At 41.1% G+C, this 16,578-nt stretch overlaps 1 protein-coding gene and 1 long non-coding RNA gene across 11 annotated transcripts in view; one reads left to right on the top strand and one right to left on the bottom strand.

Annotated features, from left to right (window-relative positions):
• LOC148135688 (uncharacterized) overlaps positions 1–12,603 on the bottom strand; it is a 246,480-nt gene extending 233,877 nt beyond the window's left edge. The window contains exon 1 of the long non-coding RNA XR_015754876.1: positions 12,504–12,603. This is a non-coding gene — a long non-coding RNA (uncharacterized LOC148135688). The remainder of the gene's footprint in view (positions 1–12,503) is intronic.
• pebp4 (phosphatidylethanolamine binding protein 4) overlaps positions 1–16,578 on the top strand; it is a 553,891-nt gene that overhangs the window by 81,056 nt on the left and 456,257 nt on the right. The gene's annotated exons all lie outside the window — the stretch shown is intronic.

The following is a 16,578-nucleotide window of genomic DNA, read 5'->3' as shown; positions in this document are numbered from 1 at the left end:
CCAGAGTGGCAACTTTCAAACATCTATGAACATAGACCCCACGATCCCTCTGCTCCTCCACCTTACTAAGAACCGTACCGTTAACCTTGTATTCCGCATTCTTATTTGTCCTTCCAAAATGGACAACCTCACACTTGACAGGGTTCAACTCCATCTGCCGCTCCTCAGCCCAGCTCTGCATCATATCTAAGTCCCTTTGCAGCCGACAACAGCCCGCCTCACTATCCACAACTCCACCAATCTTCGTATCGTCTAAATATTTACTGACCCACCCTTCGAATCCCTCTTCCAAGTCATTAATAAAAATTACAAACAGCAGAGGACCCAGGACTGATCCCTGCGGAACTCCACTTGTAACTGGGCTCCAGGCTGAATATTTACCATCTACCACCACTCTCTGACTTCGACCGGTTAGCCAGTTCTCTATCCAACTGGCTCTATCCAATCCACTCTCCCATGCCTCCTGACTTTCCGCATAAGTCTACCACGGGGAACCTTATCAAATGCCTTACTGAAATCCATGGACAAGACATCCACTGCTCTACCCTCATCCACATGCTTGGTCACCTCCTCAAAGAATTCAATAAGACTTGTAAGGCAAGACCTATCCCTCACAAATCCGTGCTGGCTGTCCCTAATCAAGCAGTGTTTTTCCAAATACTCATAAATCCTATCCCTCAGTACCCTTTCCATTACTTTGCCTTCCACCGAAGTAAGACTAACTGGTCTGTAATTCCCGGGGTTATCCCTATTCCCTTTTTTGAACAGGGGCACAACATTTGCCACTCATCAGTCCCCTGGCACCACCCCCATGACAGTGAAGACGAAAAGATTATTGCCAACTGTTATATCCTAAGATATATCCCTTCAGGCCCGGGGGACTTGTCTATCCTCAAGATTTTCAAAATGCCCAACACCTCTTCCTTCTTAACAAGTATCTCCTCTAGCTTACCAGTCCGTTTCATACTCTCCAACAATGCGGCCCCTCTCATTTGTAAATACTGAAGAAAAGTACTAATTCAAGACCTCTCCTATCTCTTCCGACTCAATACACAGTCTCCCACTACTGTCCTTGATCGGACCTACCCTCGTTCTCGTCATTCTCATGTTTCTCACATATGCATAAAAGGCCTTGGGGTTATCCTTGATCCTACCCGCCAAAGATTTTTCATGCCTTCTCTTAGCTCTCCTAATCCCTTTCTTCAGCCCCCTCCTGGCTATCCTGTATCCTTCCAACACTCTGTCTGAACCTTGTTTCCTCAACCTTATGTAAGCCTCCTTCTTCCTCCTTACAAGACATTCAACCTCCCTCGTCAACCAAGGTTACCTCACACGACCATCTCTTTCCTGCCTGACAGGTACATACATATCAAGGACATGTCGTATCTGTTCCTTGAAAAAGTTCCACATTTCAACGACATCCTTCCCTGACTGCCTGTGCTCCCAATTTATGCTCCTCAGATCCTGTCTTGCAGCATCGTATTTACCCTTCCCCCAGTTGTAAAACCTGCCCTGTTGCACACACCTATCTCTCTCCATAACCAAGGTGAAAGTCACAGAATTGACTGAACACCAACTTACACATTGGCTAAGAAGGTAAACCAAAGACTAAAACACTTCGTAGAATTATCCTGCCGCTCCATCCACGCCACCAGAGAATTCCTGAAGACCATCAAAGACGCCAAGATAGAAGAGGATGAAATAATAGTCTCCTTTGACGTAACAGCCCTGTTCACATCCATCAACATCAACCTGCCCAAGGAAACACTGACTACATTATTAGAAGAACCAAAGACCCATATCCGAAACGCCACCATCTTCTTCAGCAAGGACAACATTGTCAAGTTACTGGACTTATGCCTTACCAGCCACTTCACCTTCAACATCAAAACCTACAGACAAACCAAAGGAACACACATGAGATTTCCGCTATCAGGGCTCTTAGCAGAGGCAGTAATGCAGAGACTCAAACAAACAGCACTGCCAACCCAAACTGGGTCCGCTATGTGAATCACACCTTTGTCATCACTAAATGAAACAAATTAGATAAAACCTTCAACACCATCAATAATACCCTTACTGGCATTAAATTCACGGAAGAGGAGGAAAACAACAACAAACTGCCATTCTTAGATCTCGCAGTGGACCGAGCAGCCAATGGGGAACTTCAACATTATTTCAACGAGCCACCACACACTGCAGCACAGAAGAACTATGCAGAGCAGAGGAAAATCATCTATATCATGTATTCGGAAAGAACGGGTCCCCAGTGAACACAGTCCGCTGATTTCTCAGCAACAAGCCCAAATAAGCAGACAAACCCTTGCCACTCTCCCACACAGCAAAGACATCTCGGAAAAGACTACTCAGACCTCTTGGTATCATGGTAGCCCACAAACCCACCAACACACTAAAACAGCAGCTTATACAGACCTTATACAGACAACTAGCACAACTAATGTCATTTGCAAAGTACCTTGCAAGAACTGTAACAAACACTATATTGGACAAACAGGCAGAAAACTAGCTACCAGAATGCATGAACATCATGAACATCAACTGGCCATAAAAAGACATCACCTGCTCTCACTAGTATCCTTACAGATGAGGAAGGTCACCACTTCGACTGGACAAGCCAAACAGTGACATGCATGAGAATTTCTAGAAGCATGGCATTTCAACTGGAACTTGGAACTTCAACAATGACTTGGATCCTATTTACCATCCCCTGGGAAAAAGATCAGGAAATGACATCACCACAGGAATTGGCATGCCCAACCCATGGAAACCTAAACACATAAACAGAAAGCGGGCCATACCACCAGTGCTTCATCTGGAGGCTCACTGATGGTATGTCTGAAAACAAACCCTCCAGCTCAGTGAGCAAACCTACATCCAGCTGATTTTATTATAATAAGGTAGGGTCTGGCCTAAGGAGACTAGGATCAGCTGCTTGAGGAGAAGAGTGCTGAAGAATCACAGGGGACATTGACAAATATATTGGGGAGAGAACAAGACAATCATGTTCCCTTTTGGCTGAAATGGAGAGCAACAAGCCCAAAGAATCCGAGATGTCTCGGAATATTTAGGAGCGGATAAAAAAGAAAAACAAGTGTTACAAAGGAGTAAATCAATGGAGATCCTTGTAGAATATCGCAAGCGCAACCGAAGAAAGCAATTAGGAGAGTGAAGAGAGGCATGAGAAAGCAGTGTCATGCAAGATTTAGGAGCATCCCAAGATATTCTGTCAGTATATCATGGGGAAGAGGATGCCCAGGGAAAGAGTAGGAAATGTGTGCATAGAGATGGCAGACTTGGTATTGTGTTAAACAAGTACTTCACATCTGTCTGTGGTCAGGACAAGAGGATGGAGGTCCAGAATTCAAGAAGATATGTACTGTAAGGATTCTAGCTCCGCACTGTCCCCTGGACTTGTCCGGACTTGTCCGACCTGCCTAGCTCCTTTTCCACCTATCCACTCCACCCTCTCCTCCCTGACCTATCACCTTCATCTCCTCCCCCACTCACCTATTGTACTCTATGCTACTTTCTCCCCACCCCCACCCTCCTCTAGCTTATCTCTCCACGCTTCAGGCTCTCTGCCTTTATTCCTGATGAAGGGCTTTTGCCCGAAACGTCGATTTTGCTGCTCGTCGAATGCTGCCTGAATTGCTGTGCTCTTCCAGCACCACTGATCCAGAATAGGATCTTGAGCAGTCTCTCATTGGAAGTGAGCAGGTAGTGGAGATTTTAGCAGGTTTCAAAGTAGACATAACTCCAGGTCTGAATTAATTTAATCGAGTTGCTGTGGGAGGAAATCACAGGGGTCCTGAAATGGGAGAGCTTCCAGTCATCAGTCATCTCATGTGGTTCCACCTTTGAAGAACAGTGGGAGGGATAGACCATGGAACTATAGACCAGTGTTTTGGAAAGTTTACACAAAAATTCTGAGGGAGAGAATTAATCTCTATTTGGAGAGGAAAGGTTTGATCAGGGGTAATCAACATGACTTTGTCAGAGGTCATGCCTAATATGTCTGGTTGAATTTTTTGAGTTGAGATGTGTCTGATGACAGTAGCGCAGACTGTGTAGCTTATATGGCCTCAACAGGGATCTTGGGTTCATGTTATACTACAAGGGACCCCACGACACTATAAACACACACAACTTAAACACAAGCACATATACACACACACTCTTGTGCATGATCATACTCGCACAGACCCTCTCTCAGACACATATATACTCAAACTCACACGCACACCCTCTAACAGGTATATACTGGGCCACACTTGCATGCACATTCTATCAAGCGCACAGACACACACACACTTTTTTTCTCTCTCTCCCACACACATACAAACACACACACACAGAAGTCTATGGGGTGAATTTGCAGATTTGCATTTGCAGATATATTCTATTTTGTTCAAAAAGCATACAATCTGTAAGCAGTCACTCTATGTGACATTTTATATATTCCTACTTTGGAAATAAAACAAGTCTAACTCAAGATTGGAGTAAAGACAGACTCTAACCTTCCACTTTTAATGCATTGTCTGAGTTGAGATGGCACTTTTTTTAAAAACCTTAAGTTATCTCGGGACTGTGACTTGAAAGAAGTTCTGGGGTTTACATATTAATCAATCAAAACCTGCATCCCCATTCTGAGTGATTAAAGACTTAAAAGCAATCTTTGTTTGTTCAAGTTGTATGACACTATGTTGTATGTTTTACAGTAAATTCTGTGACCACTGATCCTGCCCCACAAGCTACATGACATAAGAGCAGCTCTTCGAAAGCTTGTACTTGCAAATAAACCAGTTAGACGATAACCTGGTGTGTGATTTTTAACTTGGTCCACCCTAGTCCAACACCAGCACTCTGCCTCAGGAATAATATTGGAGCACCTGAGTGTGATGGAAATTTGCTGGCTTCCAGTCCCAGATGTGGTGTGGAGCTGGGTTTAATTTTGACACCAAGTGCAAGAATAGTACAAAGCTTTTCCTGCTGCACAATTCTACAAGACTGTCACACATTTAATCAGTTGAAGAGCGCAAGATTGCATAAGAAAAACGTTAATACAGGTCATGGATTTCAATTTTAAAAATGTGACCGAAAGAAAGAAAATTTCAGTCCAGAGAAACTGGTCAGGGAATTGATAATTTGAAATTATGGTTTGTCTATTTAGCATTGAAATCGAGAAGCACTTTTTCACAAGCGGGTTAGTTGAAATATCTTCTCTCAAAAGGCTTTGAGCTTTCACAATTAGATTATTAAGATCAACATTAACTGCAGTGTAGTTTTAGTATGAAAGGTACTAGCTGACATTGTGGTATGATCCATCTTTTGGAGCAGTCACATTTTCATGATGGTTAATTTTGAGTGTAACTGATATAATAGGATAATCATTACTGCTGTGTTGAGTACTTTTAACTATTTTGAATTGCAAGATTTTGTTCAGAGAAAATAAAGGTTTGCTTTTGCAACTGCTGATTTGCCAAGTTCATGAATAACGAATACTTGGAGAGACTTGAATCTCAATGTTGGGTTTATTCAAAACACAATGAAATGTCACAATGGGGAAATAACTATTATGCTGGATGTGAAGGAGTCTAATAGTCTTGTTATGTATTAATGTTCTTTTGTTTTCTTATTGGGAGGGGTAACAATAGCAGATGTCTGTCTTATTTGAACTCTGGGCTTGAGTTTAATTCCATCCTCAAAAGCAGATATTCAGAACTGTGGTCTGAACATGAAAAGACACTTGGACCTTGGTTTCACTTGTTGCTAGTTTAAAGGAAGGATTAGCTTTAGCTTTAGCTTGGATTGGGTGTCACTGTCTTTTTGAAGATCATAAATGTTACATGACATGGTTCACAATGACATAAACTTGGCCGTGGAACGACAGCTTCATCTTGGATCCGACCCATTCTGCAACTTTCACAGTGTTGAGGAATGTGCTTCTTCCCACCTGATCTCTTCAAGCAAAAGTCCCCTTAAAAAGTTCTTTGACTTGGATAAGCAGAGGACATCTTCTGAGGATTCATTTGGTAAATGTCTCTGTTTCAGTACAGTCCTGTACATGTGTGTGGATTTCCACATCTTGGTTTTGTTGTTCTTCTAGGAGAAAGTGAGGACTGCAGATGCTAGACATCCTTCGACTTTTTCGAGACATAAAATCATACAGCATAGAAACAGATCATTCGGCCCACCACGTCACTGCTGACCAACATGCACCAAACTGTCCTAATCCAATGTACCTTGGTCCATTGTCCATCATGTCCTGGGATTTTAAGTGCTCGTCCAAATCCTCCTTCAATGTTGTGAGAGTACCTGGCTCCACCACCCTCTCAGGTAGCATGTTCCATATTTCTATCACTGTCTCGGTGAAAAGAAGTGTTCATTCCTCAGATCCCTTTGAAACAACTTAAACTTATGCCCCTTGGTCTTAGACTTGTCATGATCTGTGCTATCTGTGTTTCTCGTAATTTCATATATCTCAATTGGATCCTCTCTCAGCCCCCCAGGCACCAGGCAAAACAAACCTAGCCTATCCAGACCCTTCTCATACCAGAAATTTTCCATCCAAGGCAATATCCGGGTGAAAAAAAACCAAAGAACGGCAGATGCTGGAAATGAGAAACAAAATTGGAAATTGCTGGAAAACTCAGCAGGTCAGGCAACAGCTGTGGAGACAAAATGGAGTTAACCTTTCGGGTCCAGTGATTCTTCTTCAGAACCATTATGGAGAATCTCCTGTACACCCTCTCCAGTGCAATCGCATTCTTGCAACAGTATGGCGACCAGAACGGCATACAATATTTCATCTGTGGCCTAAAGAATGCTTCATAAAGTTGCAACAAAACTTCCATGCTTCTGTATTCTACGCCCTTAATGAAGGCAAGCACCCCATATGCCTTCATCATCACGCGATCTACCTGTGCTGACACCTTCAGGGATCTAAGAGAAAGTGAGGACTGTAGATGCTGGAGATCAGAGTCAAGAGTAAGGTGCTGGATTTCTTGATGAAGGGCTGTTGCCCGAAACGTCGATTGTCCTGCTCCTGGAACGCTGCCTGACCTACTTGCTTTTCCAGTACCCCACTCTCAACCTTCAGGGATCTGTGGACTTATACACCAAGGTCCCTTTGTTTGTCAGTATTCTTCAGGGATTTAGCATTTATTCAGTTTGTCCTTTCCTTAATATGCCTCCAAAAATGCTTTATCCTCACACATGGCAGGATTAAATTCCATCTGCCATTGTTCTGCCCAATATAGCCTGAGACCATCTCCCTATCATTAACACACCTTCAATTTTGGGCATTTTGTGTTTTCGAACTGTGTCACTGGTGGTGAGCATGACAATAAGGCTGCAAACATAAACTGCTTGTGTGCAATACAGTTTCTCTGTACATCAGACACCTAATCTGTCAAACTAAATATTGGTGTTTTCTATAAGTAAGCAATTGATCTTCACAATTGCTTTTAATGCAGTAAGGCATGCTAAGGATTTTAGTCACTGAGTTACTGAGGAGATGTAAAGTCAGAAATGCTGTTTTCAAGGGATGTCTGAAAAACGGTGAGAGTGACTGAGATGTAAAGATGGGCTGGAGGAATTACAAGCTGTGGAAAGTTTTATGGAATGAATAGAATTAAGTCTGGGAGAAAGAAAATTCGATATATTGATCAGCATTCCCACATTCGTTAGGACCCTGATGTTTGAGGCATTCACAAAACAGCACTCTGTATGCTCATAGGCTTGACAGGAATTCCCTCATTAAATAAAGATTTGGTGTGTGGGAGTGGAACAGCTCTGGTGACGCGCTTATTGACAATTATAACTTTGGAACAGATTTTCTTCTTGAACATATGTGGTCAGGCAATTAAAATTTGAACAAGTGATTAGGATTACTGATTGTGCAAGGGATGATGAATGAATAAATCTTCTTGTACAAAATAATGAATTAATTTAGTTTTATCTGCAGGCGACCAGTATTCAAACCAAATTTTGACGCTCCTTTCATGTTTTAAAGCAGACTGAGCTGTTTTTAAATATGTTATCGTATTGAACAAATTCTTATTTAATTCAAACATTATTTTCAAGAAATTACCATTCAATAAAACCATCTGCTAACAATAATAAGACTTCAACGCGCATCAGTTCAATGACTGAACGTGTGCAACAAACTCTGCAACATTTTCACCAGTCTCAAGTAATCTCAAGTTTCTTTGCTCACTTCCAAATACTTGGTCTCTGCATTGTGTTGTTGATTGTTGGTAATATGCTCTGAAATAAACAATGTCCTGCTCAAGATGTCTTGGACAGAGCTGATTGCATATCCGACATATGTTCTTATGGACACAATCAAATACTGTTAAATAAGGAATTTTCCAGTGAGTATTCTGGTGCCAACTGCAAAAAATGATATCTTCTCCATTTATTATTTACCGAATGAAATCTGCAGTTATGGTATTACTTCCTGCTGGCAGAACAGCAAGAGTTAATCCTGCTTATGGGAGTTAATTAATCATGTGACTGCCCAAAATAAAGGATCTTGCGGGTGGTTCAGTGGTTAGCAATAGCTGCCCAACAACGCCAGGGACCCAGGTTCGACTCCAGCCTTGGGTGACTGTGTGGACTTTGCACATTCTCCTCATGTCTGTGTGGGTTTCCTCTGGGTACTCTGGTTTCCTCCCACAGTCCAAAGGTGTGTAAGTTAGGTGAATTGGCCATGCTAAATTGCCCACAGTGTTCAGGGATGTGTCAGTTAGGGGAAATGTAGAGTAATAGGGTATTGGAATATGTCTGGTTTCGGAACTCTTCGGAGGGTCGGTGTGGTCTTGTTGGGCCAAATAGCCTGTTTCCACACTGTAGGGATTCTATAATTCTATGATAGTGGTAGTGTCCAGCCCTCTTGGCCAGAATTTCCAGATTCAAGTCCCACATGCCATAGAGGTATGCCATAGAGGCTTGATTAAGAAAAAATATTTGAGAAGCAGTTGGTGATATAATAGTAATGTCACTGGCTTAGTAATTCACAAATCCAGGCGAATGCTCTGGGTATATTAGCTCCAGAGATCTTGTTGCACAGTGATAGTCAATCCAATCAGTTCTAGACATGTACTGTAACATGTCTGAACATGGAAATTAAAAATTCTTCGAGAGGGAAGCAGGTGGTACTCTGGGTGGTTGGAGAGAAGTGACTGAATAGTTAAGAAGCTCGAGCCACAAGGAAAAAGTGTTAAATTCTATTGCACCATGACACCATTTCAACAGGATTAGATTTATATTGATGTCTGCTTTGAACTTCATAAACAATCTTCACAAAGAAAACAAAGCACAATGTTTCCTTAACCCTGATTATGTTTATGTATCAGTGACTTGAAGTAAAAGTGCAGAAAAGTTTAAAAAAAGCATTGGATTTGGTTTTCTTCTTCAATGAAGTTGATTTCAGCTGAGTGACCTCAAAACATATAACATTGTGGTTAAATTATGGTGCAAAACTATATTCTGGAACAATAATGCAACTCTCTTATATTAACTTCTTCCCATTTCTTCAGTTTTATTAAACCGGCTAACCAAGATGCAACCAGTAAAATCCTCCAAAGCTATCATCACTGACCTTTTTTTTCGGTCCAAGAAAAGCATGTGAAGTAGAACTAAATGAATTTAAACCAGCTTTTCCCCTCTCGGTTCTTGGTTCTGATTATTAGGAAGTTGCAGAATGGTAAAACCATAAGCTACAAGAACTGTATCGAAGTCCTACTCAACTATCTGGTTGCAAAGTATTATCCTCCAGATCTTGAAGTTAACTCTGCGATTAATCAAGACTGAGTTTTCATGGAGTGGCCTTATGAATGATTGATTACAGGATTGAAATCCACAGTGAACGTAATTTTCTCAAATTCTTCTGCAAATGTACTGAACTGGCAGTTCCAGCTGATGAAAAGTTTTTGTAGGATCTGCATTACACGATTGATGGATTCTGGATTGCTGAGAATTAAGCCTTGTGGAATCCTAAAAAGGTGGGCCTGGCAGGTGCACAAACAAATTATGGCTGATGCATATCCAGATTCGAAGACCAATCATAATGTACTAATTTGTGAGGATGATTCATAGGCAAACCAGATCATATTACTTGGTCAACAAAAATTAATTTATTCATAACATTTTAAAGCACAGTTAAAGTTTACATTTATCTTTCAGAAACAAAATAATTGGAATACAATTTGTTAATACAATTTTTATAGCAGTTTTGAGTTTCTTATTTAAATCATTGTTTTATGAAATGTAAAAGATGCTTTGGTGTATGTAACAGCAAATATGTTCATGCCACAGATGTCAAGGCCAGAAATCATGGAAAGTAGGTATGTGGCGCTATGCAGAAAAGTTGTGACGTGAGAAGTCTGTTTTCAGTAATGTAAACCTGTGAAAGACTTGGAGGAAAGCTACAGGGACTGCCATCGGGTAGAGAAAGTGTGAGAGATGCATATTAACTTCTGCGTAATCACTGATGGTAAAGACCTCAATTTGTTCATAAAAAGAGTAAGAATTAAGTCTGGCATGGTAAAAGCCAAAATGGCACTGCAGTACAAATTCTTAACATAATTAAAGTTGATGTTATACTCTGGTATCATGTGATTTATCATCTATTTTAGCACTGTATGCCAAAACCTGAATGACAACCAAAATAGCCCTTTTTTTAAATGTAATTCTGTTATTCTGGCAACATTGTTTTGAAACAGGCTCACAATATGGTTAGAAAATGTGGAAATCTTTGTAGCAGGTTTTTCCACGGCCAAAGTTCAATGGGATGGAGGTTTGTTCGCATAATCGTCTACATGATCTTATCTAGTCCTGTACTCCTACCTCAACCACAACAACAGAGGGCACTGAGCAGAGGTCTGACACTGTCCCATTGTGAGGAACAATGACACCATCTTGTGCTGCCTTCCTGCAATTGTTTGTTGCCAGTTTTAGTATGATGTTGCTGGAGTTGAATGCTTAATTTGGAATGGGACTGGCATGAACTGTTTGAACAAGTAGCAAGGGTGATGTCACCTGTGTTAAGACAAATTGCTGGGTAAGGTTCCCCAATTTATGACAGTTCCAGAGAAGATACTTCAGATTGTTAAGATTCTGAGTCACTAATAATGAGCTGCTTCCCCTCCTTTGTTCACTTGACTGCTTCAGTTTATCTCAGCAAGGTTAATTTAGACAAGGATCCGTTCAATTGTGGGTAACCTTCTCTCAAATTAAATGAACATATGTTTTGAAAGGAATGAATTTAAAAATGCTTGTTGAACTAACAAATTATGAATTTATTATTTACTAACTGTGAGGAGAAATACTAAGAGGACATAAGACACAGATTAGGAAAAAAATGATAACAACGATATGTGATCAGTCTGTATGTGCAGTTTGTCGAATGTTGTTAGTTTGGAAAGATTTGATTGTATTGATTTTGATAGTTGAACGGTTAGTTTCAAATTTCCAGGCTTTTTACATTGGTTGAAATTCTTTTGTCTTCATTCCTTTTGATGGCTCATGGCTTTCAGCCTTCAGAACGAGAGTTCACCTTTTACTTTCAGCATCAGAGTTTAATAACTGTTATAAACACACAAGCATATTGAGTCACTAACCATGCACAGACCTCTGGTTACAGTGTAGTTGGGGGATGGGGATTGAGAGGGATAAGGGGGGAGGAGGTGTGGGAGTTGGCCTCAGCTTAATTCTTCCTGTTTTGTCTTTCTATTTGAAATTTCTTTAACCTAATGCAAGTGTGACACTTTGTGGGTTCACATGTGGGGCTCTGCCAGACAGATACTGAATTTACAACTATATTGCTCTTTAAAGATATATGTCGCACTTAAAAGTTAAATTTCTCCATATGTACGGTCAATTCTGCTAGAATGCATGTTTCCTCAACACTAATTGGTTTTAACACAATTGAAGAATTTAGACTGTTGTTTGTATCACATGAACTTTCCTCACCTGTGTGGGCTATAATGCGATTCTGGTCCCATTAGTTTAAATGCAGCTATTGCGTGATTTTCTTACAATGCGAGATCACACACGAATGGTACTATCGTGTTGTATCACAACTGACTGTCCTTCAGTGTTCAGATCCATCTTCCTGATACCTGTAAATAGGTGAACAGTAATTATTGATTAAAACTTGGTGCACGAAATTGGTGTACATCACTTGTTCAAATACATACCAACATAATACTAGAGCAGAAACTTCGGACTGTCATCACTTTTTGTCTGCGAGAGCCAAGTTCCCATAGCTTTTGTCATTTTTGTATCCTTAGATATTTATTGTAAACACCCAAAAACGAAATTTTTGATTAGATTAGATTAGATTACTTTACAGTGTGGAAACAGGCCCTTCGGCCCAACAAGTCCACACCGACCCGCCGAAGCGCAAACCACCCATACCCCTACATTTACCCCTTACCTAACACTACGGACAATTTAGCATGGCCAATTCACCTGACCTGCACATCTTTGGACTGTGGGAGGAAACCGGAGCACCCGGAGGAAACCCACGCAGACACGGGGAGAATGTGCAAACTCCACACAGTCAGTCGCCTGAGGCGGGAATTGAACCCGGGTCTCTGGCGCTGTGAGGCAGCAGTGCTAACCACTGTGCCACCGTGCCACCCACGGTGCTCATAATGATGCTCATAAAGAGGTATTTTTGTCACTGGATGAAGCATTGTGTAGTGCTTCTAGATTTCCTGAGTAATTATTACACTTGTATAATTAAAATGGTTTAGTACCTCACAAGACCAATTTTTTCCAGGCAGATCCTAGCATCTGACCAGACGAATCTTAAATGAATCTACCGTGCCTGCCTCTGCTGGCAACGCGTTCCAGGCACCCGCCACCCTCTGTAAAGTACTTGCTGTGTGTGTCTACCTTAAATTTTTCACCTCTTACCTTGAAAGCCTGACCTCTTGTTATTGAATTCTTCACCCTGGGGAAAAAGCTTATTTCTATCTACACTGTCTATACCCTTTATGATTTTGTAGACCTCAATCAGGTCCTCCCTCAATCTCCTTTTTTCTAATGAAAACAATCCTAACCTACTCAACCTCTCTTCATAGCTAGCATCTTCCATACCAGACAATATCCTCGTAAACCTTCTCTGCACCCTCTCCAAAGCATCCACATCCTTTTGGTAATGTGGCGATCAGAACTGTACACAGTATTCTAAATACAGCTGAATCAATTTCTTGGACAATTTTAAAATGACCTTCCAGCTCTTATACTCAATACCCCGTCTGATGAAGGCAAGCATACCATATGCCTTCTTGACAACTCTATCCACCTGTGCAGCAACCTTCAGGGTATAATGGACCTGAACTCCCAGATCTCTCTGCTCGTCAACTTTTCCCAAGGCTCTTCCATTTACTGTATAATTTGCTGTAGAATTAGACTTCCCAAAATGCATCACCTCTCATTTGCCTGGATTGAGCTCCATCTGCTTTGCCTGGATTGAACTCGATCTGCTTCAGCAGCAACCTGTTTCAGTTGAATGATCCTTTGTTGATGTTTGGCTGACCCAAAAATGCAATGCTTTAAGTTTATTTTAAATTAGTCTTCAAGCTGTATCTTGCTTCCCCTTTGGAGGGATTTGGTGCAATGTAGTGTCTTTATTAGGTGCAGAGAAGGTGTTCATGAGAGGTGGATCCTCTCTTCATAATATTCATTTTATGAAAGCTGGAGATGACTGGTTTTGCTTCCTTCTCCTGTTGCACTTTCCATGAAATAGCATGCTGCAAAACCATGATACTGTGACTCATCTCTGCAGTGTCAAAAGACAGACAGTTTTCGATTTGAGCCTTCTGGGCTTTGAATAGTGATGTTTATGACTCAGCCAGAGGTTATTTGGCTCAATGCGTTCATGCCAGAGGTACCGATCCTAATTCCACATTCTTTCAATTGCTTTTCAAATGTGGTGACAGTTTTTGGCTCCACCATTCTTTTGGGTGAGTTCCAGGAGTTTGTCACTCGAAGTGAAAACTTACTTCCTCAGTTCCAACATTCTCTTTAAGCTGTGCAGCCACTCGGAGGATCTGTGCACACAGCAGACTGGCTGATTTCTGTGTGGACACATTGTCTTTGGGTCACAGAAGTCCTTGCCAAGCACAAACATTGCAGGCTTCCATAGCAGAATTTGAGGGAATGTAGCTCATCTCATCTCTGTAATTCTTTGGCCTGATATTTTCAATCCACATCCATAGGTTTTGATCGCTCATGAAGGGAGTTCATCTTATTTTATCTAACTGGGCACTCCATTATTATTTGCACCTCAAATAATTCTTGTCTGTTTATCAGAAAACAACCCAAGCTGATACAATATTTGCTGATTGTGAACTTCTGGCGACATGCTGGCAAGTTTGCTTTGCATCCTCCCTCATAATCTCATCTCGCAGACAATGTGGTGACCAGAACTGTGCACAGTTCTCAAGTTATGATCGAGCTGTTGTTGAATGCAGTTGTAGCAGAACTTATATTCTGTGCCTCACATAGGAAAGGAAAGCAGACTGTATACCTTTGTCTGACCTGTTATCTGTGAACGTACATCTATTTCTCCAGACTTCTCAGTATCCGACTATTTGTGGTGTTTTTCCTTTCGCGATGCAGTACCCAAAATACATTACCTTCTGTCCAGGTGACCAGACCATCTTGATGTAATCTGAAGTTTTCCTCACTGCAGTCAATCACTTTGTCAACTTTGACATTATTTGGAATTTCTGTTATGATCCAAATCTTTAAGCCTTAATACAACTCAAAAAAAACTGAGCATTCGGTCCTGAGGAACCATATTGGTAACAGTCTTCAAATCACAAAAGCACCCATCAGTCATTTTCTTTGGTATTGTGGCACCAATTTGCCATTCACCCATGGATCAAACTTTTTTTACGTTCGCTTTATGATTAGCCAACTTGGTGGGACCTTGACAAAAGCCTCACTGAAATCCGTGCAGACAATTTGCATGGCATTCTGCTCTTTAACACTGCTTGTCACCTCCTCAAAACTTTGGTTGAACAGTATTATAGGCCAGTTAAGGATCTCATTTAATCATGAATAAAATGTGTCCTCTGGTGTTTTCTACAAAAGTACTGTTCAACAAAATAGATATCCCTCATGCCATTCCCCTTGATATGATCATCAATCGTGGAAATAAACTAAGAAATTTCAAAGGATCAGATTATACATTTATGCTGTTGCAGTTGAATTCCTTATCATCTCTTCGGCAGTTTCCATGACAATGTTAATAAGGAAATAAATAGTATTGAAATAGCATGCAGCAGAGATGGTCTCTTAAACTCCATTGCAGCCTTGGGGTTTAGGCAGTGCAGTGAAATCCTAATTGTCTGAACGAGTTGAGAGAGGGCATATTGCATTTTGGAATACAATGCACGTTTGTGGTATGAAAGAAAAAGAACTAACAACAGTTTTTTAAACATACTTTCCTGATTTCAAGTGACTTCACGTCCTGGCAATGGCTATCATGATTTCAGTGCCTCTTTAGCTACTTTACAACAGTTATTGTATTTTAAAAATGCCATGTTAGCCTTTTAAAAATACTCTTTGCCAGGACGTGTGTGTCACTTGCAATCCAGCATTTGTTGCCTTTTTCTAATTGCTATGGAGAAGGTAGTGGTAAGTTATTGAAATGCTTCAGTCCATATGGTGCAGTGACACTGACTGTTGTTTGGGAGGTAGTTCCAGGATGTTAATCCAGTGACAGTGAAGGAATAGCATATAGTTGCAGCTCAGGATTATGTGAAATTTAGAGGGGGACTTGTGGGTTGTGGTGTTCACATGGATGTGTTACCCTTGTCCTACTTGGCTGTTATTGAGTATTACTGGAGCTGCACACATTTAGGCACATGAAGAGTGTTCTGTCACTGGACAGGCTTCAAGAAGTTAGGAGGTGAGTTAGACGCTGTCAAATTCCTAGTCATTAACTTGCTTTTGTAGCCACAGTATTTCTGTTGGCAGGTCGAGTTCCATTTCTAGCCAATGGTAACTTCCAGCTTCAAAACAATGATGGAATTTGACACAAAAACAGAAATACCTGGAGAAACTCAGCATGTCTGACAGCATCTGTGGAAAGAAAGCAGAGTCAGTATTTCAGTCCAGCAATGCTACTTGAGAACAGAAGAAGGGTCAGTGGACCGAAAACGTTGACTCTGCTTTCTTTTGACAGATGCTGCTAGATCTGCTGAGTTTATCCAGCTATTGCTTTTTGGACCCTCCAGGATGTTGACTAAAGTGGAGGATTCAGTAACGGTGATATAATTGAATGTCATGAAGTAATGATTTAATAGTCTCTCGTTGGTGACCCAACAACCTTCAACCCATCCTGTCTGTACCAGATCCCAAAAGAGTTTTCCTGCTTGTCCCACTCTCTAGCCCATTTCCATAGCCCTCTAACTTCATTACTTTCAAATATATTTTCACCTTTTGTTTTCAATCCTCCTATGGAATCTGCCTCCTCTTCTCTCTTGGACAGGGCATTCCAAATCCAAACAACTCACTCATTCCTATTTTTTT

The sequence above is a fragment of the Chiloscyllium plagiosum genome, unplaced genomic scaffold (assembly GCF_037043375.1).
Source record: "Chiloscyllium plagiosum isolate Xiang-an unplaced genomic scaffold, Cpla_swu_hap1 HiC_scaffold_48, whole genome shotgun sequence".
NCBI classification, from domain to species: domain Eukaryota; kingdom Metazoa; phylum Chordata; class Chondrichthyes; order Orectolobiformes; family Hemiscylliidae; genus Chiloscyllium; species Chiloscyllium plagiosum.
This window is presented reverse-complemented; position numbering and strand designations above follow the sequence as displayed.